A 27,011-nucleotide genomic window follows, 5' to 3' on the forward strand; every position below is an offset into this window, starting at 1 on the left:
TTTCCGCATAGGAGACAAACAGCTGATCAGATTTTCTGAATTGTTTCGTCCTGTCCAAGTAGTACCTTAATTGACGATGAACATCCAGACAGTGTAATTTTTGTTCAGACCTATTTGAATACTCCGGGAAAAAGACAGGGAGGTCAATGCATTGGTTTAGATTTGATGTTGAAACCACCTTAGGCAAAAAGGACGGGTTAGTTCGTAAGGAAACTCTGTCCTTATGGAACACAAGGTAAGGAGAACGACAACTGAGTGCTTGAAGTTCTGAAATTCTTCTAGCTGATGTGATAGCCACCAGAAAGAGAGTTTTCCATGATAATAACTTTAAGGAACATGAAGCTGCAGGTTCGAAAGGGGAAAGAATCAAAGAAGCAAGAACTAAATTTAGGTCCCAAGGAGAAGGAGGATTTCTTACAGGAGGTCTGAGAAGAAAAACTCCTTTCAAAAAGGCTTTGCAGAGTTTGTGGGACATTAGGGCAGATTCAGAAATACCCACATGGAAATTAGAAATAGCTGCCAATTGAACCTTAAGAGTAGATGGAGATGAACCTGCATGGAAGAGTTCAGCAAGAAAATCAAGGACTAGTTGGATGGAAGCCGTGAAAGGATCTATGTCCTTTCCTTGTGCCCAATATGAGAAGCGTTTCCACTTACTCAAATAAATCTTTCGAGTGGAAGATTTATGGGAAGCTATCAAAATATCTCTAACAGAGTGAGATAATTGAGGAAGCCTGGCTACGGTTGGAAGTGGAGGAACCAAGCAGTGAGGTTCAGAGAGGGGAGGGAGCGATGAAACTGACCCGACTGATGGATCAAAAGATCTGGAACTAGGTCCAGATTCCACGGTCGCTCAAAAGAAATCGATGCAGAAAGGGGAACCACACTTGTCGAGGCCAGTAAGGAGCAATGAGGATCAATGAGGCCTTCTGAGCGATAGCTTTCTGTATTACTTGAGAGATCAGTGGGAAAGGAGGAAATGCATACAGAAGTCCCGGGGCCAAACTTGGACTAGCGTCCCTGCTGGGTTGGCCTGGTAAAGGGAATAGAGTGAAGTATTCTCTGCACTTGCTGTTTTGGGGAGTAGCAAAAGATCGCAGCAAGGCTGACCCCACTTGAGAAAAATCTCTCTCACTACAGAGTCTTTCAGAGACCACTCGTGAGGCATGAGAATAGCTCTGCTCAACTTGTCCGCAATGTGATTGGACTTCCGGGATGTGCGTTGCTATCAGAAAACGCTGAGAAGAAATCGCCCATTGCCACAGTCTGAGTGCTTCTCGACACAGGGGTATGATCTGGTTCCGCCTTGTTTGTTGATGTACCACACTACAGACATATTGTCTGTCTGGATTGCAATCGTTCCCAAGGGAAGAGAGTCTTGAAGGGCTTGCAACGCTAAAAGCACTGCTCTCATCTCCAGAACATTTATGTGCAAGTGGCATTCGTTTGGTTGCCATGTGCCCTGGACTGTCCTGCCCTGATAATGCCCCCACCCGATCAGGGAGGCATCCGTTGTCAGAGTAGCAACCGGAGGAGGTGGAACAAATGGTCTCCCCAACAGGAGCTGGGGGGAAGACATCCACCACATGAGATGCTTTTTGCACGCTTGCGTGATCATAATGGTGTGAGACATAGGAAGTTCCTGGTATGACCATTGAGAAAAGAGCATCCACTGAAGGATCCGCATGTGGTATCTGGCCAATGGAAGGAGAGGTATGGCCGCTGCCATGATTCCCAACACCTTTAGAACTAACCTGGCTTTGGCTCTGTTGTTGTTGAGAAGTAGTGATACCAATTTTTGAATGTCTGATATCCTTTGGTTCGTTAGTGTTGCAGACATGTTTACAGTATCTAAATTTGCGCCTATGTAGGTAATAGTACGACAAGGCGACAAAACAGACTTTTCGCAATTTATTGAGATACCCAGTTTTTGACAGACGCGAAAAGTGTAATCTCTGGCCATCAGAAGGAGATGCTTGGTGGGAGCTGTGAGGAGCCAGTCGTCCAAATATGGAAACACCTGGAATCCTTGTCGTCTCAGGTGAGAAGCTACCACTGCCATGCATTTGGTAAACACCCGGGGGCAGTGGTGAGACCAAAGGGCAGGGCCCTGAATTGAAAATGACTGGTTCCCAGCCTGAAGCGGAGGAATCTTCTGGAGCGTCTGTTCATTTTTATGTGATAGTACGCGTCCTGAAGGTCTATAGAGCACATCCAGTTTCCTTTTCCCAATAGAGGAAGAATGGATTGCAGCGTGACCATCCGAAATCTTGTTTTCTTGACCGATCTGTTCAAGATACTGAGATCCAAAATTGGTCTCCAGTCCCCTGTTTTCTTTGGAACTAAAAAGAACCTTGAGTAGATTCCGGATCCTAGTTGGTCTGCTGGCACTGGTTGAATAGCTCTTTTGCAAGCAGTTTTGAAATTTCCAAAGCTGCTATATCCCTTTGAGCGGTGGAACATCTGGAAGGGATTTTTGACTGATTTGGAAAAGCGAAGAAAGGGAATAGAATAACCTTCGAAATGATGGACTGTACCCATTTGTCTTGTGTCAAGGATAGCCAGGCTTCTGGGTACAGTGACAATCTTCCTCGACTGCCTCCCAAGATGGGCAGTCCGGCAACACCTCAGGGATGCTGAAAGGGCTTATCGGAGGCGTTCTCGATTGCCCTGGTTCTGCGGACCCTCTGCCTCTAGGGCGGCGTCTACCATTGTTGTTCCCCTCTGCCTCTGGCGGGGAACCGACTGTGTGCGTCAGGCGAAGTCCCTTGAGATTGTTTACGGAACCACATCTTTGCCCCCTTCTGGCCTTTGGGGTAAGGCCTAGAAGGAGTAGAAAACGGACTCCGGCGGCAGAAAGGGTCTTGCCATCAGACTCGCACCTAGTCAGGGTTTCTTTCACTTGTGGACCAAAAAGAGATGATCCATCAAAGGTGAGTTCGTGAATGTCGTCTTGCAAGGTTCCGCAAAATTGCATAGTCGCATCCTGGCGTGCCTACGTAAGGCTACCCCTGTTCCTGCGGCTCTGCTCGCTCCATCGGCCGCATGAGAGGAGGCGCATGGAGGAGTTGGAAATAGAATTAAGGATAGCCAGCTGCGTGTTCATTTTCTCTTGGAAACCCGCAGCTGTAGGGTCCTTCAGCATTTCACTCGCTTCTTTGATCAAGTCCCTTTGAAGACGAGTGAAATGGCACAGGTAATTCAGCGAACGCATAGTAAATGTCGCTGAGGAGAACATCCGCTTCCCGTACCTATCCATGGACCTAGATTCCTTGTTAGGTGGATGGACAGGCACTGAAGGATCGGCCAGTTCCTTCTTTGTGGCGGCAGCTACCACCATAGCATCCACAGAGACTCCTTTTGATAAAAATTCCTTGTCTGATGGAGCTGTGATGAACTTAGAGGGTCTCCTGGGAGTGGGGTCCACTGAATCAGGAGCCGTCCATGCCTTTTTAGCAACCACCTGCATGAGGGGGTCAAGGGGGACACCCAGGAGGTGGAAGGACGAGAGCCAAACGCCTCAAGATACACAGATTCGTCCTCCGAAGGGTTGAGGGCTGGCCAATTTCCCCTCTGTTTAAGGATCTCCAGAATGTCTGCAAATGAGACATCTTCAGAAGGGGAACGGGGGGAACCCTCAGAATCATCCAGATCTGTGTCCGACGTGATAGACTCAGGTGAGTCAATGTGCTTCCTCTTGCACTTCCTCTTCCGAGGGGCCTCTTCTGCCAAATCAGGAGAGGCCTCGGAAGACGATGAAATCCCAAAGGGAGCTCCTGAGGAGTTGGCTCTCTGCGGTCCGGGATGAGGGAGTGAGTCGACTTACCCTGAGGCAGCATAGAGGGAGGGGCTGACGGAGCCGACTGTGGAGAAGAGCCAGGCTCTAACACACTCCGCATGACCTCGAAAGCACCCCTGTCAGGCAGAGCCAGAGGTCCCCGCTCCGAGGAGCTAAGGACCCCCTCGGCACCGACAGTGATGGCTCCGAGGCCGATGTCGGAGCCGAACTCACCAGCGCCGAAGCACCGGGGGGGGGAGGGGGTTCGGCCAAGGGTCCGATGCCACTCACCCCTCGGAGCCGACGAGGGAAGTCCGGCGCCGAGATTCCTCCATGGAAGAAAACGGAGGCGGGGACGGAGCCGAAGACAATTGTCTCGGCTCCGAGGTGACCACAGTCTCGGTTCCGACACGACCCGGCTCCGAACTCAAGAGAGTCGAAGGAGGAAAGAGTTGATGGACGGGGCAGGCACCGACTGATGAGTCGGGCTCTGAAGCATCTGGGCTAGTGCCTCGGACTTGAGTAGTCGACTCACCACCCTCTGAAGGTCATGATCAGACAGCCTCGATGACCTAGAGGAATGAGACCTTTGGCTCCGTTCAGACAGCAGGGGAGATCCTGGAGCCGAATGAACGGAGCCAAGAGAAGGTGACCTAGACCTCTTTCTGGTTGTCGGTTCCGAAGATCTTGTCGGAGCCGACACGGGTACCTCGATAACCTCGGCTCCGGCCGGAGCCGAGGAAGCCACAGAAACTGTGGACTGAGTCTTATCGGCTCCAGCCGGAGCCGATAAAGGCAAAGGTTGAACAACCTGAGGTCTCGGCTCAGAAGCGGGCCGAAGACCTCGATGCCTTGGAGGGCTTCCCTGTTGAGACAGACAGGGAATCCTCAGGCTTCAACAAGCCTCTCAGAATAAGCTTTTTTTTCTTTCCTGCAGGACCCTGGGGCTGAAGCCATGGCAAACAGCACAGGAGTCCTGCAGGTGCAAAGGCCCCAGACAATAGACACAAGAAGTGTGAGCGTCTGTCAGAGACATTTTCTGACAGCACGCATCACACTTCTTGAATCGAAGACCTTTGCTTCTTTTGACATAGCCTAACTGGTGAACACAAACACACACTCAAACACACCAGTTATACCCTGTCAGAATAACAACTTTAGTAAAAATACTAAAAAATAAAGTACAATAAACAGTAGAAAACTACACAAACACTCCCTAGGGAAGGGAAGGCCTAAGGCCCAAGGGAAGAACTAAAAGTTCTTTTAAACAAGAAAGCAGGAAAAATTAGGTGGGGATAAAGTTCAATGAACTACACTAATTTAAGAATAATTAAACTAAAAAAGGGGTAAAAAGAGTAACTTTTTATAGAAAAAGCTAAAACTCACCAGGAACCGGTAGAACAACCAACCTCGAAGCTGTAGCGGCAAATGAGATCTGAGGTAACTCTCGCCTAGCATTGTGGGATATAAGGGGAGCCTCGAGCCGGTGGAACCAACTCTCGAGCTTTTAGAGTGGCCGAGTCGGAGCCGAGGTCGGCTCCGAACCCATCCAGCAAGAATGAAGGCGAGATAGACAACTTAACATATAATGTTATTGTTCTACTCATTATTATTGAATTGTAATTTAATTTACTGTTTTCTTTAAAAACAAATAAAAATTATTTGAGCAAAAAAAGAAAGTCCTTCTGTGTGGCACATCTCATTACTAAGGGTTTTGCATCCAGGAAGAAAGAAGTCATTGTCTCCCTCTACTCGTCCCTCATTAGGCCAATCATCGAGTACAATGCCCCATTTGGCATGTACCTCACTAGACACCCACAACAACTGGAGAGGCCACAAAAATACCTCACAAAGAGGATCTTAGGCCTTAAACACTTGTCCTATATGGACAGACTCAAAAAACTCCCAACTATTCTCTGTCTCATATCGCCTACTTAGAGGCAATCTCTGCTTGACTTACAAAGCCATGTCTGACCCAGCTCTGTTAGAAATGCTACATCTAAAGAAATCCCAATCCCTCTTCACTACATGCTCCAGAGACCTCAGCCTCATTACCACAAACAACAGAACAAGCTGGAAGGACAGGTTCATAACCCACAGACTGCCCATGCTATGGAATAGACTTCCCATACATGTCAAGCGGACCGCCTCACCGGCCCTCTTCAAGAGAGATCTTGATGAGTGGATGAGAAACAGAAAATTCACCCCGGGGATCACTCCAGTGGCTCTGCTTGACAGAGGCACTGGGAACTAAGGTCGGGTGGCATGATGCCAGGGTAATCCTATGGACTCAGCTTGTAAAGGCTCCAGGGCCATTAGCCTAGTACACACCTTTGAACCTAAAATGTAATCAACAGTAAATAAAATAACTACTGTATTTTATTGATCTTATAATGTGCATTGAGCTTTGTAAATAGTGCACAGTTATATTTTTGCTTTTTTTTCCCTTAGGATATTTGTTCCCTTCTTATTACTCTGTATGGTTAACTGTTACTGTACCTTTATTTACACCAAAACCTTAATAAAATACAGTTATAAATAAAATAACTGACTCTTATAAGTTGCTCTCTTTCTTCTGAAAATTCTTTGCATTTCCCCTTCAGGCTAATCAAGTTGCCTCTTACTACCATATTTTGTCCCCAATACACTCTCACAGCATTCTGTACCCCTACCTTAAAAGCAGTTCTACAGTTTTACAACTTTTGGCATCCCCTCAGAGCCTTCTATTTGGCTGCTTACTTTTCTGTATAACAGAACAAAGTCCACCATCCTAAATGCATTTATTTTATTTATTTAATATTTGCTAAGCAGGGTAGGATGCTAAACCAAATGGGCCATTTTCAGACTCAGCCCCAGAAAAGAAAAAAAATGATCAAAACAATGCTTACAAACTAGTGAATACATGATTTGGAGAACAAGTGAGATAGAGATATAAAGTTATAGTAAGTAAACATGAGATGCAAACTATTAGTATATAAATATTATTAAAAGCAATATTAGTGACTTGGTAGTAATTATGCCTGCTATATACAGAAGTTACAATATCTTGTAAAATAGGGTATAGAAGATAAAATAGAAAAAAGGGAAACCATAGAATCTAATTATACATACTGAGCATAAGGGAAGTTGGAGAGAATGGTTATCAATGTTGGGAGAAGATTGTCGACAAATAACTCCTTAAGGCTGATGGCACTTTGCAGATAGAGTTATAAGCCTGAAAATATTGTTTAAGGTAGTTTGTAGATCACTGGTTGTATTTTGATAGAAAGATAATTAAAGGTAATTTCTATTTTAGTTGGTCTACAAAAACGTCTTTATTTGTAGTCATCCTGACTTCTAGAAAGGAAAAGTGAGAGACTGTATTTGCCCACAAAGAGATGAGAACTGATTTTGGGTTTTGTTTTGTGTAAACTGTGTTTAAAGTTCAGCTGTTGGTCTAACCATAGTCAAGGGTATGTACCTATTTATTTATTTGGAGGGGGGCTACTACAGAGTACATTCCAATCAGGAGGGAGAAAGGACAGCTTTTGTTGAAAAATCATAATCTTAGCTTTTTTGGTATTTAGTATTTTGGTATTAAGTAGAAGTTGTTTGTTAATCATCCATTAGGAAACAGAGCCAGGTCCTTTTGCAGCTGTTTTTTTTATTGAGTTCCAAGATGGGCTACATTTGCAGATCACCGTGCCATCATTATATAGCATAACTGGGATTTTGAGAGGTCAGAGAGTAAGTAGTCAACTGATGAAAAAGGAAAACAAGACTGGTGATACAATGGAGCCTTGAAGTACACTTTTGCTCAGATTGTCAGAGGGAGATATGGATTCACCTAGATGAAGTGAGAGACTTCTGTATGAAAGGAAGTTTTTAAACCTTTAAAGGGGGTGGTTAATGATTCTTGCTTGAAACAGTGAATTAAGTAGAGAATGGTCTACAAAGTAAAAGTCTTTTGTAAGGTCAATAATAATGGAGCCTGAGTTTTTCTACCATTTTGACTGGAATGGAAAGGACGGCAATATATTTGCAACCATTAGTCGTAGCGGGTTTTGGCATTTTGGGTATTAGTTTGATTGTACTTTGTTTCCAACAATGGGGGACAATATTGTGGGCTAGGTGTAGACATTATACAGCAGTTTTAGAGGCTGTAGAAAGCATTCTTTACAAAGATATATGAACCACAACTGAAAAACATTCAAAGTCAGCAGGGGCACTGGAGTGTATTTTTTTTTCAAGAACTTGATGTACATCCCTTGTCTTAATAAATTTAAAGTAGAAAGGAGATGGTCTGGCAGTTGAGGAAAGTGCTTTGGTGGGAATGTATGCAGGCAGGGAGAATTACTTAACAATGCCTGATGATGAGAGAAGAACTGTTGCAGCTTAAACTGAGTTATCCATAACAGGGTTATTGTATGGAGTATAGCCAGTAATTTGATTTATAAAATTCCAGAGCTGTTTTGGGTTGTTTATTAGAGATCTGTGTAAGGCCTGGAGATGCTTAGCTTTGTATCTTCTTTTGGCTTTTTAGCTAAGTTTCTAAGCAGTATACATTTTTGTTTGGTTTCTAAACAGAAGGATGTTTTCCAATGCATGTTTCATCTCTAAGTTTGAATAGCACAAGTAATTCATAAATTGATTAATTTAAACAAAAAGTAATTCAAAGTAATTAAAGTACTTCAAACAAGTAATTAACTAGTAAGTAATGGGATCAGTGCTTTATGCCAGTTAAATTCAAAATGAAATTAATATAATAAATTCTTTGGTTATACAGTGGTTTTGTCTAGTTATGAAAAAGGTGTGTGACTTTGGGGAAGTGTTTGCTTTATAAATGTATAAAACAGTTTGTTCAAGTACTAGAGTGAGATCATTTATATTAGTGGGAAGATTCAGAACAGTTGTTTTTTTTTTATCATTTTTGAATCAATTATGTTTGGTGGGATTTGAGGATGGAATGTGATTAATTTAGTGAGTGTTTTTTCCTGGGATGTGAAAGTAGAATACAATTATGAAGCGATAGCTTATAGAGGGTGAAAGAATGCCTATGTTAAAGATGATGGTAGGGGCATCTGTGAGTAAACGGTCCAGCAGGAAGTTTATAGCTTCATAGATTGTTACTCAGCTAATGACCACTAGGGCCCTTACAAGCCTAGCGACACACACCAGACAATTTGGGTCCCAAGTATCATGGGCATCTATAAGGGGGGGCATGGTAGTAAGCAGTTAACTAAGAATTTGTGGGGGGGGTGTTAGGATAATACTTTTCTTATTGATGGCCTTTGTCCATAAGGGACATGGGGGCCAGACAGGGAATAATTAAAAGTTATGTACTCACCATAACTATGCAACTGTGTTGTCCATTTTTATTCTTCCTCAATAAATAGGTGCAGATCTCACTCAGACGCATTTATTCTAGACTCTTATGTCCAACTCTCAAGCTCATCTCTTTACCCATAATGCCTCTTATTGCTGTATTACCTCAGATGGAGTTTGTTGTCAGTATGTACCAATTTAGAATATAACTTATAACAAGAAAAAGGAAAAGACTAGGGGCTCAAACAGGAACAGTGGTTCCAAAGTCTCTACCATATCACTCCCAAAGGAATGAAGAGAGGGGGAGGGGGTGGGAAGTGAGGAAGAATGAAAACAGACAACACAGATGCATAGTTAAGGTGAGTACATAACTTTTAAATCTGATGTCATCATTTTCATTCATTCCTCAATGAATGGGGCACAGTCCCCAGCTATGAGAACCCTGGGTGGCCGTCACTGAAGGATGTTCCAGAGTACTGCAGAACCAAAGGCAGCTCTGTTTCTGGAGATGATATCCAACTTGTAATGAACAATAAAATTACGGGCATTGGACTAAATGACTGCAGCACAAATATCACCAATAGATGCTCTGGCCCAGAATGCAGATGATGTAGCCAGAAATCTAGTAGAGTGAGCCTTAGGGGGTCTTGTCAAAGGCAAACCTTGTAAACAGTAAACATAAGAAATGCAATCTGTTAGTCATTTAGCTAAGGTGACTTTGGAGATTGTTTCTTTTACCTGTAACAAACTGGGAAAAGCTAACAGTTGGTCAGTTTTCCTAAAATTCTTTGTTCTAAGAAGATAAAAATGAAGCTGCCTGTTTTCATCCGAAAGGTGCTGCATGTACTCCCCTTTATTGGAAAATTTTGGAAAGAAGACTGGCAAATTGATTACTTGGTTGATATTTGTTTCACAGGCTATTTTTGGTAGAAAAGATGTATTAGTAGGTAAGGTAACCCTGTCTTTATGGAAAATCAAATAAAGCGGTTTTGAAGAGAATGCGTGGAGTTCAGAAACTTATCTAAATTAAGTAATAGCCACAAAAAAGACTGTCTTCCAAGACAGAATTTTGAGATCAGACTTGGCTGAAGGCTTGAATGGGTGTTGAACCAAGCTCTTCAACATTAGAGTAAGATCCCAAGGTGGAGTAGGATCTTTAATGGAGATCTAAGCAAAAAGGTACCTTTAAGGAATGTTTTACATAGTCTGAATGAAGCTAGAGGGAAAGCATTATCTCTAGTGCGGAAATCAGAGATGGCTGCTAGCTGAACTTTGATGGTCGAGAAATTAGCATCTCCTTGAAAAATCGAAGCAAGACAATCTAAAACAGCAGGAATGTCAGTACTAAAGGGGTCTAATTCTTTCTGTTGTGCCCAATACGAAAATCTCTTCCATTTACTCTTGTATATCTTGCTCGCCAAAGGTTTCTGGGAAGATATTAAAATTTGGCTAACTCACTGGAATTGCAGAAACCATGTGGTCAACTTGAGGTCTGGTATGTCCAGGTGAGCCATTCCTGAGGAATGAGATACCAGATCTGGACTGGGGTCCAGTGTCTAAGGGGGACATAGAAGGTGAGACCACAGAAAGGGGAACCAAACTTGCCAAGGCCAAAAGGGGGCAATGAGGATAACCTTGCTCTTTAAATGACATGCTTTCTGAAAAAGTAAGCATATAGGAGACTGGAGGGCCAAACATGGACTAGAGCATCTCTCAGTGACTCTTCCTGCAGGGGAATTACGGTGAAAATCCTGCTGCATTTGTTGTTGAGGGGAGAAGCAAAGAGATCACAGCAAGGTTGATCCCACTGGTGAAAGATCCTTTCTGCCACTGTATGGTTGAGAGACTACTCGTGAGGCATCAGAATAGCTTTGCTGAGCTTGTTGGCTAGAACATTGGATTTCCCTGGTATATGCATTGCTATAAGTAAGCGGTCAGAGGAGATCGTCCACTGCCAGACTCTCATTGCTTCTCGACAAAGGGGGTAGGACCTGATTCCCCCCATTTGTTGATGTACCATACCACTGACATGTTGTCCATCTGGATAGCAACTGTCCCTAGAGGAAGAGAGTTCTGAAAGGCTTGCAACACTAAAAGGATCTCTCTCAGCTCTAAGACATTTTTATGCAAACTAGTCTCTTCTGGGGATTACATGCCTTTAAAAGTTCATCCCAAGAAGTGACCCACCCATCCCAATTTAGAAATGTCTGTGGTCAATGTGGCCTTTGGGGGAGGAAAGATAAAGGGAAATCCCTGACAAACCCCACTAGACTGAATCCACCAAAGTAGGGAGTCCCTGCAAACCCAAGAAAGTTTTATAGGATGGTTCAAAGGTTGTCGAAGAATCAGCCATTGTATTGCTAGAGTCCATTGGAGCCGAAGTCTTGAATAAACAATTTTATTGGAGAAGAAGGGAGACAGAGAATCTGACTGACAAGCAATTTCAAGGTATGCACTCTGTTTTGTGATAGAAAGGCCAATTGACTGAATGTGTCCAGGTGAGCTCCTATAAACTAATAACCAAGTCAAAACGCTGTATGAAGCTTGAGTAGACATGTATACCGCAATCAAAAACACCAAAATATACCAAATAAATTAAAAAATAAATGCAGCAACCATAAAAAAATCCTAGTATTTAATAAGATTTAACGCTTTCGTTCTGTAACCCGTAACTTCATCAGATTGACATCAATTCTTGCAACACTTCCCTAAATACCATTCTTCTTAAAGGACCACACTCCAAACAGTTGTTGTGTCTTTCGGCTTTTCCCGGTTAGGGGTTGCCACAGCGGAACTCCGGTCCGCTAATGATTGGCAGTAGATTTTTACGTGCCGAGTTGCCAGCTCTGACACACAACCTTCAACAAAGGTACGCCCATTCACGCATGTCTCCACACACAAGATGCTTTAGCTGAGAATCGAACAGGACGTCTTACTGTGAGGTGACAACGCTACCGCAGCACCACCACCGCAGTGTACACTATCCATGCTGCTATGTCCCTGAATTTTGTTAATAATCAGTGATAAAGAAATTTGCATACTACTCTGTGGTTTACATGCTGAACAAATAGCAACAAGAGTAGATTTGTTTTTAACGTTCAGGAAGCCCATTTTAGAATTTTGGACATCATTATGCACTACACTACTAAACATTCCCTGAGTATTACACATTCATGAATTCCAGCATAAGACGTTTCACACACTGACCGACTTTAATGCACTTTCAAATTTTCATAATGCACGCACCTTAAGACATATATGTATAATTATTCTGGTGCAACAGAATTTACTGAAGTGTGCAGTGCCTTATACCTCAGTCATTGACAAAATTCTATTTATTAAACTGTAGACATATTTCTTTATGACAAGCATAGTGGTTTAAACTAATTCACTGATTATTCAGGACAGGTTCCAATTATTTTAGCGAACACATTAAATTGCAAATGCTGTTTCGTCGACGTCATTACGGGAAATGGCAAAATTCTGAAAACACGCAAAATCGATTTTTTTACACTCCAAACAGTAATGAAACAAATTAATACACAGAAACCTTAAAAGTTTATATATATATATATATATATATATATATATATATATATATATATATATACACACACACACACACTTAAAAATACACAATACTCTGAAAATAATTATAATGACACCATATCATGCATTAGTCAGTGACAAAAATCAACAAGTTTATCATATGAATAAAATTCATTCTTGATGTAAAGTCGGCTTGATCTCTAAAATCCAGTTTCTTTAATGTGAACACACAAAATATAAGCATTATCAAAGACTCATATACAAATTCCTGAAAATAATCGTAAACCCTCACAATAATCTTACAATGGATGGTGATATTCACCCAAACCCCAGTTCTTCTGTCCCCGATAGCTCTATTATAACCCTACCAATGCACCTTCTATCACAAGGTCCCCCAACTCCCTCCTTGTTTGCCACCTAAATATTAGGAGCATAAATAATAAGGTACATAATCTACATGCCCTCCTACAAATTCAATCCCCTGATATCCTGTGTCTAACTGAAACCTGGCTGAAACCTGGAACCTCCAATAATGAAATCCTACCACCAGGGTATAATATACTTAGGTATGACCATACAACTAAGAAAGGGGGGGGGGTGTTGCTGTCCTGTTCAAGTCCACCTTAAATGTTACCTTAGACCCTATTCAACCACCACAAATCAATACAACTGAAATACTCTCTACCACGTTACATATTAACATAAATAAAAACATAAACATTGCCTGTTTGTACATTCCCCCAGGAAATAATATTAACACACTAGAGGATACCCTCCATTGGTTAACTGACAACTACCCTCAAGAAACCATAGTTCTCAGAGATTTTAACATCGACTGGAGCACCTGCTCCTCACAGTCTCCCACCACTCATGTAAACCTGTATGGGTTTACACAGGTCATATCCACCCCAACCAGATTAGACAAACGTAACCAAAAAGACAGTATACTAGATTGGATACTTATCAATAGCCGCCCCCAAATGTATTCATCAGGGACCATCCCTGATGACCTCAGTGATCACTTTCTCACTTTTATTTGTAAACACAAAACCCAAAACTCTCATCAGACCAACTACAGAACCATACGTAACAATAAAAACTTCAACATCAGAATATTTCAGGGCAGACTCAAATCATGCAACTGGTCCGCCCTAAAATACCTGCCCCTTGATGATTCTGTGGCCTACTTTAACAATAACTTCCTGTCCATCCTAGATTCTCATGCACCTGCTCGCTCCACTAGGATTAAAACTAAAGTTGCCCCATGGTTCTCTAAAGATACTAAATCAAAAATCACAATCAGGAATAAAGCGTGGGCTACTTGGCGTGCCACAAAACCCCCTATAGATCAAATCAAATTTCGGCAAATAAGAAACGAGACTAAAAAATCCATCTTACTGGATAAAAGAAACTATTACATAAATCTCCAGAAAAGAAATCAAAATAATCCTCAAAGATTCTGGGCAAGTATAAACAAACTATTACACCCAGGTCAAACCACCACTCCACCTCTATTAGCGTCAATCGATAGTTTGCCACAGGATGTTGCTAACACCTTTAATAGTTTCTTTACAGAAACTATCCAAGCCCTAGCTAGCCAGTTTCCTTTGAACCCCACTACTACTCAGGACATCAATCCCAATACCCAGCCCTCCTTTAGCTTCCAACCTGTCTCCACCTCTTTCATTTGCAATCTAATAAAAAAACTAAAACCTACCACCCTAGCCGCTGACCTTCTCCCTGCTGAAAAAGCCGCAAATAGTATAGCATTCCCCATCTGCATCCTAATCAACTGGTCCATAGCTGAAGCCAAAGTCCCTTCCATATGGAAAATATCTCGTGTTATACCTCTCCGTAAAGGTGGCTGCTCTACCAAATTATCTAACTATAGGCCAATAGCCATCTTTTCACCACTGGCTAAGATCCTGGAAAACTGTGTCCACAGACAACTTCTACACTTCCTAACCCAGAACAATCTACTGGCTAAATCTCAGCACGGCTTTAGACCACATCATAGCACTACCACAGCCCTCCTCTCCTTCACCAATGATATTTACCATAACAGAAACAATAACAAGTTCTCCTCAGCTCTATTCTTGGATCTTTCCAAAGCGTTTGATATGGTTAACCACCAGCTGCTAATCCACACTCTGACCAATATGTACCTAGGTCACCACTCCCTTCAATGGTTTAAATCCTATTTACACAATAGACAACAAGCAGTACTATGGCAAAATAATCTATCCAACCTCCTTCCCAACACCCTAGTTGTCCCCCAGGGGTCTATCCTGGGTCCACTGCTATTCTCCATATTTATCAATGATCTTGATGCTGTCATCCCAAAGGCCAACTACACACAGTATGCAGATGACTCTACTTTGATCTGCACTGGTTCCACCCAGGATGAGCTACAGGCAAGTACTCAGTCAACTTTCAACCTAGTTGAAAACTGGCTTGCTGACCGATGTCTTCTTCTAAACCCCAATAAAACTAAATGAGAAGTTATGTACCTACCATAACGTTCCATGTTAGTTGTCTTCTCTCGCCTTCTTTCTTGCTTGATGGGTTCGGAGCCGATCCTCGGCTCCGACTCGGCACTTGCTAAGCTCGAGAGTCACTTTTACCAGCTCGAGGCAGCCCCATATCCCATGATGCAAGGCAGTAAGTACCCAGATCTCGTTTGATGACAATAGGCAATAGCACCTAGCATAATAACTTCCAAAAGGAAGAAAGAAGGAGAGAAAAAACCCTGAAGGATGGCAGAAGGACCAGCACTGTATGGTCTTCAGAAGCATACTTCCTTGTAGAAAGAAAGGTCTGTCCAGGCCTGGGGGAAGGAGGGAGGGTCGCAAGAAAGAAGGCGAGAAGACAACTAACATGGAGCGTTATGGTAGGTACATAACTTCTCAATGTTAAGTTGTCAATCTCGCCTTCATTCTTGCTTGATGGGACCGCGTCCCTAGCACCTCTATCCTGGGTGGCTCAATGGAACAGACTCTTGAGAACTGTAGAGCCAAAACTGGCTCTGTCCCTGGAGGCCAAATCCAATTTGTAATGGGAAACAAATGTATGAGGAGTGGCCCAAGTGGCTGCTGCACAAATAGTGTCTAATGGAAGTCTAGCTTGAAAGGCTGTGGAAGTGGCTAAGCTTCTGGTTGAATGCGCTTTAGGTTTCGAGCACAGCTGTTTTCCCCTGAGATGATAAATTTCAGAGATGACAGAAGAAAGCCATTTAGACAAGGTCACTTTTGAGACAGGAAGGCCTTTCTTGTTATCAGCATAAGAAACAAAGAGTTGATCGGATTTCCTGAATTGTTTTGTTCTGTCCAAATAATATCTGAGTTGGCGGTGGACATCAAGATAATGTAATTTTGTTCCGATCTGTTTGAATAGTTTGGGAAAAATACAGGAAGATCAATAGCCTGATTCAAATTAGTCTTTGAGGCGACCTTAGGCAAAAAGGTCGGATTAGTTCTCAATGATACTCTGTCTTTGTGGAAGACTAAATAGGGGGGGCGAACAGATAAAGCATGAAGTTCAGACACCCTCCTAGCCGATGTAATAGCAACCAGGAATAAAGTTTTCCATGAAAGAAATTTCAGGGAACATGAAACAGCTGGCTCGAAGGGAGGAAGAATCAAGGATGTCAGCACTAGATTCAGGTGCCATTGAGGAGGAGGACTCCTGATTGGAGGTTTCAGGAGAAAAATTCCTTTCAAGAAGGCTCTACAAAGCCTGTGGGACATAATGTTGAGATCTGCGAACCCGACATGAAAGTTTGAGATAGTGGCCAACTGAACTTTGACCGTGGAAGAAGAGGAGCCCGCATGAAAAATTTCCGCTAAGAAATCCAAAACTGCTTGTACTGGAGCAGTGAAGGGATCAATATTTTTGGCTTTTGCCCAGTAAGAAAAACGTTTCCATTTGCTAGTATAAATCCTCCTAGTAGAGGATTTTAAGGAAGCTACTATGATGTCTCTAACAGGATTAGAGATCATAGGAAGCCTGGCTAAGGAAGGAAGTAGAGCAACCATGCTGTGAGGTTGAGAGAAGGAATAGACCGGTGCAGCTGACCCGATTGGTGAATCAGAAGATCTGGCGCTGGGTCCAGATGCCACGGCTGCACCAAAAGGTGACAATGGAGGAACGGGAACCAAATTTGTCGAGGCCAATAAGGGGCAATGAGAATCATTTTGGCTCTCAAAACGGTGGCTTTCTGGATTACTTGTGGGATAAGAGGAAAGGGAGGAAAGGCATAAAGAAGTCCCTGGGGCCAATCCTGGGTCAGAGCGTCTCTGGGGGGATGGCCTGGCAGTAGGAAGAGAGAGAAGAAATCTGGGCATTTGCTGTTTTGGGGAGTAGCAAAAAGATCGCAACATGGGCGACCCCATTCTAGAAAATCTCCTCCACTATAGATTGTTTGAGAGACCACTCGTGAGGCATGAGAATAGCTCTGCTCAATCTGTCCGCTAAAATGTTGGTTTTCCCAGGGATATGCGTTGCTACCAGAAACCGATGAGAGGAGATCGCCTATTGCCAAAGTCTGAGAGCTTCTCGACACAAGGGGTAGGACTTGGTTCCGCCCTGTTTGTTGATATACCATACTGCAGACATGTTGTCTGTGTGGACTGCAATTGTCCCAAAGGGAAGAAAGTTGTTGAGGGCTTGCAACGTCAAAAGCACTGCTCTCATCTCTAGGACATTTATGTGCAGGTGGTATTCGAACGGTTGCCACGTCCCATGAACCATCCTGCCCTGATAATGCCCCCCCCCCACCCGATCAGGGAGGCATCCGTAGTGACAGTGGCTACCGGGGCTGGGGGTACAAAGGGTCTGCCTTGGTGAACCTGGGGAGAAGTAATCCACCAAGAAAGATGATTCTTGCAAATCTGTGTCACCAGTATTTGGTGACACATCGGAAGTTGTTGGTAAGACCACTGAGTGAACAACATCCACTGAAGAAGGCGCATGTAGAAGCGAGCCAGGGGAAGAAGGGTAATGGCTGCAGCCATGAGGCCCAACACTTTTAGAACCATTCTGGCTTGTACTTTCTTGCTGGCTAGAATGATTCTCACGTGACCTTGTATATCTAAGATTCTTTGGTCTGTGAGGGTAGCTGACACCCGAACAGTGTTTAAGTTTGCACCTATGAAAGTAATAGACTGGCAGGGCAATAAGGAGGATTTTCCGTAGTTGATCGAGATGCCCAATTGAGTGCAAAGATTTATTGTGTAGTCCCTGGCTTGAAGAAGCTGATGCCTGGTGGTGGCTGAAAGGAGCCAGTCGTCGAGATACGGAAACACCTGGAATCCTTGACGTCTCAGGTGAGCCGTGACCACTGCCATACATTTGGTGAACACTCTGGGGGCTGTAGTGAGACCAAAGGGCAGGGCTCTGAATTGGAAATGACTGGACCCCAGCCGAAAGCAGAGAAACCTTCTGGAGCGTCTGTGAATTTTTATGTGATAGTACGCATCCTGAAGATCTATTGAGCACATCCAGTTGTCCTTCTGTAAGAAGGGCAGAATTGACTGAAGTGTGACCATTCGGAATCTTGTCTTTCTCACAGACTTGTTGAGTCTGCTGAGATCCAATATTGGTCTCCAGTCTCCCGTCTTTTTGGGGACCCAAAAGAACCTTGAGTAGATTCCGGGCTCTGAATGATCTGTTGTAACTGGCTGAATGGCTCTTTTTTGCAGAAGTTTTAAAACTTCTAACTCTGCAATTTCCATTAGACCGGGTGGTACATCTGGAAGGGAATTTGAGTAAGAGAAGGGAGTTTCCTCGAAAGGAATTTTGTAACCCTTGGATATGATCGACTGTACCCATCTGTCTTGAGTTAGGGAAAGCCAGGCTTCTGGGTACAGCGATAGTCTTCCCCCGACTGCCTCCAAGGATGGACAGTCGGGCAACATCTCAGGGATGCTGAAAGGGCTTGTCAGAGAGAGGCTCTCTGCTTCCCTGGTTTTGTGGACCCCCTCTGCCTCTAGAGTGGCGTCTGTTATTGTTACCCCCTCTGCCTCTAGGGGTAAACTGACCACGTGAATCCGGCGTGACTCCTTGGGATTTGCGGAACCACATTTTGCCACCCTTCTGTCCTTTAGGGTAAGGTCTAGAAGGGGTGGAAAAACAGACCCCTACGGCAGAAAGAGTCTTGCCGTCCTGCTCACACCTGGTCAAAGTTTCCTTCACTTGAGGGCCAAACAAAGCTGACCCATCAAAGGGAGAGTTTGTGAAGGACGCCTTAAAGGGATCTGCAAAATTACAGAGCCGCATCCAGGCTTGGCGTCTAAGAGCCACACCTGTACCTGCGGCCCTACTCGCTCCATCTGCTGCATATGATATCAGACGCATGGAGGAGTTAGCAATAGAATTAAGGGTTCCTAGCTGCGAAGCAATTTTTTCTTGAGCCCCTGCAGCTGTGGGATCCTGTACTACTTCACCTAGCTCCTTAAGGATATCCCTTTGGAGTCTGGTAAAGTGGCATAAGTAGTTCAGCGAGCGCATAGCAAAGGTCGCTGAAGAGAACATCTGCTTACCATACCTATCCATGGTCCTAGAGTCCTTATTAGGAGGATGGACAGGTACGGAAGGATCTGCAAGTTCCTTCTTAGTGGCAGCCGCCACCACCATGGCATCAGCAGGGACACCTTTCGTGAGGAATTGCTTGTCCGAAGGGGCAGTAATAAATTTAGAAGGCCTCCTAGGAACTGGCTCTACAGAGTCAGGAGCAGCCCAAGCCTTTCGAGCAATAACCTGCATAAGGGGGTAGAAAGGCAGAGACACCCAGGAGGTGGAGGGCCGAGATCCAAACGCCTCCAGGTATACCGACTCATCCTCGGAGGGATTATTGGAGGGCCAGTTTCCCCTCTGTTTAAGGAGTTCTAGGATGTCTGAAAAGGAGACATCCTCAGAGGGGGATCTTGGGGATCCCTCTGACTCATCTAAGTTGGTATCTGAAGTGATAGACTCGGGGGAGTCTACGTGTTTCCTCTTACAGGTCCTCTTGCGCGGAGGATCCCCTGACCGATCAGGAGAATCCTCGGAAGAGGGGGTTCTTCCCAGTGGGGAAACCTGAGGCGGAGGATCTCTGGGTCCGGGAGCAAGAGAGATGGCAGAGATATCGACAGGCACCGTAGAGGGAGGAGCTAAAGGAACAGACTGCTGGCTGAGTCCAGTGGCCAGCACACTCTTCATCACCCCAAAGGCTCCCCTCCCAGGGAGGTCCGAGAGAACCCGTTCCGAAGAACCAGGAACTCCAGGGCCCACCGAAAGGGAAGGCTCGGAGGCAGATGTCGGAGCCGAGCTCACCAAGGCCGAGGCTCCAAGGGGAAGAGTGGGGTCGGACAAGGGTCCGATGCCACTCACCCCCCTCGGAGGAGACCAGGGAAGCCCGACCACCGAATCCCTCTAAGGAAGGTCTCGAAGAGGAGATAAGAGTAGAGGCTGAGGGAGCAGAAGGGGGGGGTATCTGTCCTTCAGCCGTAGCAGACACTATTCCTGAAGACTCCAGCTCCAAACTCTGGGGTAGAGTCGAAGGAGGAACTGCAATGGGGTGTGGACTAATAGTCGTCTGTTGAGATGGACTATGTAGCATCTGGGCCAGTGCCTGTGATTTTAATAATCTACTGACCACCCTCTCTAAATCATGGTCAGAAAGCCTGGACGACCTGGATGATCGGCTCCGATGGCTCCGTTCCGAGAGGAGAGGAGATGCCAGAGCCGAGAGTATCGGTTCCAAGGAAGGGGACCTGGACCTCTTCCTCGAAGGAACCATCGGAGCCGACGAAACCATGGGTGTTGTCGGAGCCGACAACTTTTCGGCACCGACAGAAGGTCTCGATGCATCGGCTCCGGCCAGAGCCGATACAGACATAAAAGTAAGGGTGTCGGAGCTGGTCGGCGCCGACACCGAAGCCTGGGCCACATGGTGGTCGGAACCGATCGGAGCCGACACTGATGTGGCCGAACCAGTATCGGCACCGATAGCCATCGGTGCCGAGGATTTGTGTAAACCAGGATCAGCTCCAGCCGGAGCCGATCTAAACTCTGAAAGAGTCAGAGCCGAGGCCGCAGGCTTAGACACAGAAGCCTGGGCCTTGGAAGACTTGGAAGTCTTGCTCGGAGCCGACTTAGCCGGAGAGCCCTCCGGTTTAAGTAGGCCCCTCAAAATCAATTTGTTTCTCCTCTCCTGCAGGACTCTCTGGCTGAAGGAATGACAAATCGCACAGGAGTCCTGCAGGTGGAGAGGTCCCAGGCAGTATAAGCAAGAAGTGTGACCGTCTGTCAGAGACATCTCCTGACAGCACGAGTCACACTTCTTAAAGCCTGAGACCCTTTCCTTGGACATAGTTGCAGAAAAAAACACAGACACAACACAGCCCAAGAAACAATTATCCCAAAATTAAAGAAATCACTCACCTCTCACATACACACACACACACCCTAACAAGAGGGGGGATGGGAGGGGAGAAGGCCTGACTAAAAAAATTAAGGAGTAAGGGAAATTCTAGTCAGAAAAGGGACTAAATCTAAACTAAAACTGTTAAATATAAGATTGAAGTGAAAAAAGGGGCAAAAACAGTAATATATAAATCACTTACCAGGAGCTGGTAAAAGGAGGACCTCATCAGCGAAGTGGCAAATGAGATCTGGGTACTTACCACCTTGCATCATGGGATATGGGGCTGCCTCGAGCTGGTAAAAGTGACTCTCGAGCTTAGCAAGTGCCGAGTCGGAGCCGATCCCATCAAGCAAGAATGAAGGCGAGATTGACAACTTAACATCTGCTATTTTTCTCTCCCACACAAAAATCCCCGGTGATATCATTCTCCATTACCTCTAAAAATGGCACTATCATCGCCCCAGATGTCCACACAAAACTACTTGGGGTAATTGTAGACAACAATCTTAAATGTAATGCCCATGTAAATAAAACGATAAAAAACATTAATAAAAAACTGAGCTCACTATATAGAATAAAATCATTCCTAACCCCACCAGCTAGGACTGCTATTGCCCATTCCCATTTCCTCTCCACACTCTTCTATGCCTTCCCTACACTTTCCAACTTAAACGAAATGGAACTCAACAGACTGTCTGCCTGCTATAATAGCATAGCTAGATTTGCCACTGAGCTGCCCTACAGAACACATCACTGTATAAACCTGACAAATCTAGGCTGGCTAGAACTATCAAGGCAGATTCAGTACAACCAACTTATTGTGGCTTTCAGAATTCTTAACCAACCTGATAATACCCCTGCTTTAAGAAATATCATCAGTCCTCACACCAACCAAAGATCACTTAGATCATCCAATAGAATTGTAGTGCGAACCACTATAACTAATAACTTAGCCGGGAACTCCACGTTTGCCATCTTTGTAGGCAAAGCTTGGATCTCACTACCTCCAGACATTACAATAAACACTACCCTTTCTAAATTTAAGAAAGCCCTCAAGCAGTACTTCATGACTCATCGGCTTTGCCCCTGTGCCAGGCCTGATTAAATACTTGGTAACACTGGTACACCTGTATCATATTAACAACTGTTTTTGCAATTAATTGTCAATTTAATTCTACTGTGTTGTAAACTAGCTTTCCAGATGTAAAGCATGCTATTACAGCTAACCTATACTCCTTGTGGCAAATTGAATGTTATTTAATGTACTTGAGTGTGTTCTATATAAGTTTCTATCTTTGCATTACTTCCTTTGGAGCTTTTCTCCCCAGGCCTCTGCTGAAAATGGACATGTATCCAGTCGGACTATCCCAGTCAACAAATGTAAAATAAAAAAATAATTAAAAATAAATAAAAATAAAAAAATTTATATATATTTGTTATTAAAAAAACTGTTTATCTAATTGTATGCTGGCATAAACTGGATTTTAGAGAATAAGCCGACTTTACATCTAAAATTAATTGATATTCATACAATAAACTTGTCTATTTTTGTCATTGGATAATGTATGATATGGAGTTACTATAATTTTTTCAGAGTATTGTGCATTTTTAAAGTACATATATATATATATATATATATATATATGTGTGTGTATGTGTGAATGTATATATATATATATATATATATATATATATATATATATATATATATATATATATATAAAACTTTTAAGGATTTTATTTATTAATTTGTTTCATTACTGTTTGGAGTATGGTCCTTAAAGAAGAATGGTATTTCGGTAAAGTGTTGTAAGAAGTGATGTCATTTTAATGAAGTTCTGGGTTACTGAACAAAAGTGCTAAATCTTATTAAATACTAAGATTTTTTTATGGTTGCTGTATTTACTTAATCATTTACTTGGTATATTTTGGTGTTTTTGACTGCAGTATGTGTGTCCACTAAAGCTTTGTGCAGCATTTTATCTTGGTTATTGGTTACTGGTTACATCTGTGCTGTACTTGTGCTGGTACTCTGGTTCCTAGGGCTCCTATAATCTCCAAGACTTGAACTGGCTGAACATGGGACTTGGGAAAATTGACTCCAATCCCCAACAACTGACACAATTACAGTAAGTAATTCCTGACTTTTTTGAGGAGATGCCTGGTTGGGCAGTGAGGAGCCAGTTATCTAAATAGGGAAACACTTTGAATCCCAGCAGTCTGAGATGGGCAACTACCACTGCCATACATTTGGTGAACACCCTGGGGACTATGGTGAAACCAAAGCACAGGGCTCTGAACTAATAGTGACTGGCCCTCAGCTGAAAGCATAAATATCTCCAAGAGTGGCTGTTCATCTTAATGTGATAGTACACATCTTGGAGATTTATGGCGCACATCCAGTCATTCTTCTGTAGATGAGGCAGTATGGACTGAACCATGACAGTCCAGAACTTAGAGTACTTCACAAACTGATTTACATAAGAGAGATCCAAAATGGGTCTCAGGTCCCCTGTCTTTTTTGGCACTAAAGAGAACCTTGAATAAGTTCCAGATCCTCTTTGGTCTGATGAGACCTCTTGGATGACTCTTTTGTCTAGCAGCTTTTGAACTTCTTGAGCTGCTAACTCCCACTGATTGGGTGGCACATTGTGGAGACCTTTCCATGTGAGTGAAGGAGTTTGTAAAAAGGGAAAGAAATATCCTCTGGATATGATCTCTTGCACCCAAGAATTTTTTTGATGGCTGCCCAGGTTTCTGAGTGCAAAGATAAACACCCCCACCCCAACAGCCTCCAGAAAAGAACAATCAGGCAACCCTTCACGAGTGCAGAAAGGGTTTATTTGAAAAGGAATCCCAGATCCCTTGGTTTTGTGGATGCCCTCTGCCATGAGGACAGCATCTTCTATTGGAATTTCCCCTCTGCCCCAGGGGAAAACTTCCCCTCGTGAGTCCTGAAAAGGTCCTTCAGATTTTCGGAACCACATCCTTTTCCCACCTTATTGATTCTTCAAAAAGGGTCTTTGCAGGGTCAAAAATGGATTCCCATGGCACACAAGGTCTTTCCATCTTGCTCCCTATTGGAAAATATTTCTTTAACAGTGGACCCAAACAACAAAAGATCCATCATAAGGAGCATTGATGAAAGAAGACTTGAAGGGCTCCACAAAAATCACACAACTGCATCCAAACCTGTCTCCTGGTTGCTATGCCTGAAGCCGTGGTCCGTGAGAAACCTTCAGCTGCATGAGAGATTTACCTCATAGATGCATTAAATATGGACTGAAGGGTGGCCAGTTATGAGGAAAAAACTTCTGCTCCTCTGCCAACATGGCTCCAGGACTAGACTTGGAAAGTTCCTTAATTGGAGGACCAATCACCTTTTTGGTGAAGGATCTCTAGAATGTCTCTAAGGAGACATTTTCTGGTGGTGATCTGGGGAACCCTTCCCCATCATCAAAATCAATGTCTTCGGCTAGAGATTTGTGGGGGGAATCTAAGTGCCTCCTCTTTCAAAATCTCTTCTGGGGTACCTCTTCAGTGGGATGATCTGGAACGTTGCTGGAAGAAAGGAGGAGTTCCTGAACTGGAACTGCCTGGAAGCTCATATGAGCCAGCTGTCCCAGTGGAATAGGCAGATGAGGCTCAGAAGCTGGATCCGAAGGGGGATGGGGTTAGGATCTGAGGAAGTAAGAGTCGAAAGAATACTCGGATGGCAGAATATCCTCTTCATTACCTCAAAGGTGGAGGGACTGGGAGAAGTCATACCCAACCTCACTGGAGCTGTAACTTCTGGTACTGCTGAGCTCTGACCCTACCCGTACCTCTGAGGCAGAAGTCAGACCTGACCTGTCGAGTGCCGAGGCTCTGAGGGGAAGTGATGGCTCCGAGACTTTCGGAGTGGAAGTGAACCCCAGATCCAGTGCTGAAGCTTTGGCTCCAAGACTCATCTTGCTCAAGGGGGGGAGGTTGCCACTGAACAGGTCAGGGACACAGTAGGAGTCAAAGAAGAAGTGATCTTTGGATCTGACACTTCAACTATCTGGGCTCTCAGATCCAATGACTCCAAAATCGATGGTCAGGTCAGAGAAAAAGAAATGATGAGATGGGAAACAGATTGAAGGCTCACAGTTCTGATGGGGGAATGGAATCAATAGGACCCTGAAGAATTTCTTCATCATCCTATCCACATCTGCCTCGGACAGACTTCAGGAGGACCTGATAGAAGAAAACACAGAAGGTGGACAAGTTTACCTCCTGGGAGTTTCCTACAAAAAGGGTGATTGAAGCTTTGGTGAAATCTGCTTTGGAGAAAAGTGAGGGCTCTGGGGCCAAGGAAACGTAGTGACTGTTGATGTCAGATCTGAAGAATTTGGACCCAAGCTTAGCAGGCGGCTCTGATGCTGAAGCAGATTTAGCAGACCAGGCAGGTGAGCATTTGCTGTGCTTCCTGGGCTCCGAAGTAGATTTTTACTTTTTGGTGGGGGTCTCAGCCCCTGAAACAGAAGCAAAAGAAAGAGCCAAAGCTGGAAGTAGGCCCTTTAAAACCAACTTATTATGCCTATTGTTAACAACCCTGGAATTGAACCCTGATCAGATTTGACAAGGAAAATCCATAATGACTTAGGCCTAAATAATAGACACACTCTCGGTGGGCATCAGAATTAGGTATCTTATGCCCACAGGAAATGTACTTCTTAAATCCTGTAGGCTTTTCAGCTGTGTTTTAGAAAGACAAGAAAAGAGAAGATATATATATATATATATATATATATATATATAGATATATATAGATATATATAGATATATATATATATATATATATATAAAAACATTGCAAACGATAGACATGGATACTTACAAGTTGAATGAATAACTCTTTCCAGAAGACAATATATACCCAAACTATGTGAGGGGGCTATGCCCTCCCACACCCTCCAATGTGGGCGGCTGTGCCCTCCACACACCACCTTACTATATATACTAACTCCAGGAATGCACTACAGTGGGGAAAAGGGCATATACCTTTTACTTTAATGTGTCAGTGTTATGAGTTTCAGTCAAATGAATTTTCAATATTTTGAACTTTCAGTGTTTTGGTCTCAATCAAATGAATTTCAGTCAAATGAAATTTAGGTCATATGAAGTATATATATATATATATATATATATATATATATATATATATATATATATATATATATATACACACACACCCAAACTAACCAAACCAAATGTACACAGTACAGCACTCTAAATAAATTAAGCTTGCCCTCAAATTAAAAATTCAGGCAAGGGCAAATGAACGAGCAAGACAAAAACTATTACAAAGCTGAATAGCTTTTTACTTTTTAATTGCAATCTTCATGTTCACAAAGGAAGTAATGATCTAGCAAAACACAGACCGGTTTCGCCCCCTGGCGTCATCAATGTAGTAAAAAAACATAGACTTTCACCCTTAAATATATTCAGATTAAAGCAACATACCTTATTTTCATTCTACAGCAAGAAACAGTATATCAAAAATACAGCACACTAAATAATGTCATAAGCACATGCATATGAACATACACAAATCCACATCTTGAACTAAAGAAAATATACATAGAAATATGAATATAAATATAAATATCTCATCACCAAACTGGAACCATAAATACAGATGTGAATATGAGATATCCATATTAACTTCATCTATAATTTGTTAGAAAAAAACAGATCTCATTACCAATATTCATTAAGGCCTGACCCAAATTAATTATCCATAACCTCTTCTTTCTATCCAAAATATGATGTTTACAAATGTCAGACATGTTCTTACCGCTAATCAAATCAATCCAACAAATATGAAATATGAGGAGGCATGTTCCAGTTTATGTTTGTACAGCGCACTCCTAGGACGCTTACAGTTAATATCACTAAGATGTACTGCGATTCTATTTTTAAAAGGCCTAGTCTGTCCCTCATAAAATGCCC

The sequence above is a fragment of the Protopterus annectens genome, chromosome 7.part0 (assembly GCF_019279795.1).
Source record: "Protopterus annectens isolate FY-2018-M chromosome 7.part0, PAN1.0, whole genome shotgun sequence".
Lineage (NCBI taxonomy): Eukaryota > Metazoa > Chordata > Ceratodontiformes > Protopteridae > Protopterus > Protopterus annectens.